This window comes from Elaeis guineensis, chromosome 1, assembly GCF_000442705.2.
Source record: "Elaeis guineensis isolate ETL-2024a chromosome 1, EG11, whole genome shotgun sequence".
In the NCBI taxonomy this organism is placed as follows: Eukaryota; Viridiplantae; Streptophyta; class Magnoliopsida; order Arecales; family Arecaceae; genus Elaeis; species Elaeis guineensis.
This window is the reverse complement of record NC_025993.2, coordinates 141,075,345-141,078,460: the sequence shown is the minus strand read 5'-3', so window position 1 is coordinate 141,078,460 and position 3,116 is coordinate 141,075,345.

The window sequence follows — 3,116 nt, the reverse complement described above, 5'->3', positions numbered from 1 at the left end:
AGGTTTATGTCACTAGCGAGACCGACGACAAACCGTCAGCGAGACCAATGGTTCTGAAGGACTTTACTCATCGCAAGATGATACGTGATGTTATGATCCTGCCATAGAAATATTATGATCATAACTCATAGTTGATGAAAAGAACTTGAGAATGAAAAAAATTGAATTCTTAAAAAGAAACGTGAGTTTTTTGAAAAAGAATTGAATTTGGCACAAACTATGTCGTATGATTAAAATTGATTTCGAATTGACGAACTCTATATACTTATTTTCTATAAATGATTATTAACTTTATTGCCTAATGTAATCCAGTTAAAATGATCATTGCTTACTGGATTGTCTAACTCATTATCTTCTATTTTATTATTTTTTATAAATGTTGAGAAATTAAAATAATACGAGATATGTACGAAAGAGTTATTTGAAGCAAAATCTTCATACTTTTATTTTAGATTGAAAGTCTTATTGAATTTGATGTAAGATTTAATGAATATTATTGAATTTATTGAGACATTAAAATTAGAATTTAGATTGCTAAGTTTTGAACTTAAATTATTGACTAATTATTCCATTGTTACTTCATGATAGTATGATAAGATGCCTTGCATGTTTATGAAGAGAGTTTTCTATAAGTATACGGTGGTTGTTATGACCTTCGGCTTGTAATCGATCTCGGGTTAGAGGTGTGACACCCTCTGTGCTGATCGGGTGCAGGCTAAACAATCTACCCTTCCAGTTGAGTGATATGTCGAGGCTCTTGCACCCATTCTCTATTTCCAGCTCTCCGTTAACTCGGACTAGCATTTCCACTAGATGCATGCAATCTTGTAACACAAGACTGGCGTTATCTTTGTACCAAAAGGACTCTATAGCTTAAAAAGGAAAAACTTACACCCAGATAATAACGGAAATAACTCGACCTGATGGTTTTCTAAAATCCAAGGAAGATAATTACTGGTATTATACCTTTGGGAGTATGGATGTCCTGATGGAAAAAGCAGGCTTAGAAGGATCTATATTTCCAAAATCATGAGACTGCTCGGTTCACTACATTTCTTAGATTAGCCTCCAAGCACGATGAAGCACTCGAGCTCCAAACAAAAACATGCGGAGCTCCTTAGTAGAATTAGCACTCGTGGATGAATTCATGGCACCATCCTTCTTATCATCACTAGCCAAATTGGAAAGCATTGGATTGGGAGCCGGATAAATGGAAGAAGAGGTGGACAAGAGCCCCCCATTCATGAAGTTTGGAGAGGACGATGGGGGGGTGTTATTCGGACAGGGGTAGTGGTGGCAGTGGCAGGGGAAAGGGGATGAGATTTAGGTTAGGGTTTGGATATTTTGGTCATTTCACATTCTATCTTATTATAAAATAATCCGTAAAATCTATATCAATCATCTAATCCTAAATAGTTTGACACGTAGGCACCGGCAGCAAGCTCTGCCTCAAATAAGATGGTCAGTGGTGGACTCTGCAATAAATTAGAGAATGTAGGGATGACATTACAGCAATTAAAGATGCTGGAGTTATTTATGGATCGGGATCAAATACAAACGCCTTTTTTTCATTTTTCTTTTTTTTTTTTAATAACAATGGAGCTGAGGGTGGAGTGTACTGTTTGACAAAGGACTCAACGATGGATAGAATCAACAGAAGCAGCATCAGCCAATAGAAGGCGACTTAAATCGTGGTGAAAGGTGATCGTTTGTATCAGCTCTGTTTTAGTCATCGGTCTTTTGGCCAAATAATTGACAATCTGGTTTCCCTCCTTGTGGACATGCTGACAGCAGAAACTTTGCATGTTCGCAGTCATGGCTTTAATGTTACGAACAGCCGGATGAAGAAGGCCTCCTTCATCATTAATCCAAGAAACAGCTTTGGTAGAGTCCCCTTCCAACGTAATCCGATCTGTTGTGGCCAATCCCTCATCGTTTGGTCACCGGAAATGAGCACCTGCAAGAAAAGTCCATACTGACCAGAGATACCTCCGGCGGGAACCCTCCGACGGTCAAGTCAGAGAGGAGACTAGGCAACAGTAGAAAAGAATCAGGGAAACTTAGCGAGAGAGAGAGAAAAGGAAAGTCCAGGGGTTTCGAAAGAACCTCCCCGCAGCACTGTTGCCTTCCCCATTTTATAGTAGAGCGCGGCGTGGTGCCGTCATTAATGGTACAAATAACTGGAGAGTTGTCAAATCGCCGAAGGCTGTCAGAGTCGCCACGGACTGTCAAGTCACCGGGGGTTGTCAAATCGCTGAGATTAATCTATGTCCTTGGCAGGACAATGTCCCAGGGTGGCTATGCCGCATGCCTTTGTCAGGATGGCGGCCCTCAGCAGTCGTACAGCGTTTGGGGGAGCCGACCGGCCATACGTCGGCATTTGGTTGTGGGATATCGGGTGAAGACCCAGGGACCCTCCGACGGTCAGTCCGACGCGTTGTGGGAGTCGGAGATCGGGCTCCGTCGTTCGGCCAGTCGGGAACGGAAAGGGTCTGCCCGACCGACATACCTTCGGTTGGACGGTGTCGGCAGTCGTCGGTCGGTGCGGTTGGTAGAGTCGGGCGCCGGTCAGGCGGACCCGATGGTGAGTCAGTGTGGAGGGACCGGTCGGTATATCCCAACAGTTGCCCCTCCACTCCTGAGTCGGATGTCGTGCTGGCCAAAGTCCTCGCGTGGGCGGCGGCTTCGGGCGAAAGGAGTGGATACCCATCGCATCATGCTCCGACTCTGACGACCGTACCAATGATCGGTCCGGCTCCAGATGTCTTATGGGTGTCAGGCGTCCCATCGGTGTCAGACGTCCTATCGAAAATAGAAAACGTCGTTTTCGCCATCTCTTCGGGAACGCAAACCGTCATGGTTTTTCCGCCACGTGGCAGGAGGCCATTGGGCTGAATCCGTTCAGGTGGATGGAGGCGATGTGGCCTGATCTGGGGCAGGTGCGTCAAATCGTCAAACCGAGGGAAGGTCCAAATGCTGCCATGTGTCACGATCTGGGAGATCCTCGTTAGACGTGCTCTCATCCCGACCGTCGAGGGGCACTATATATACAGGGTCACCTGCATCCAAAACTCTACTTTTCAAACCTGTTGCCGAGACTCTGGCCGAGCGATCTC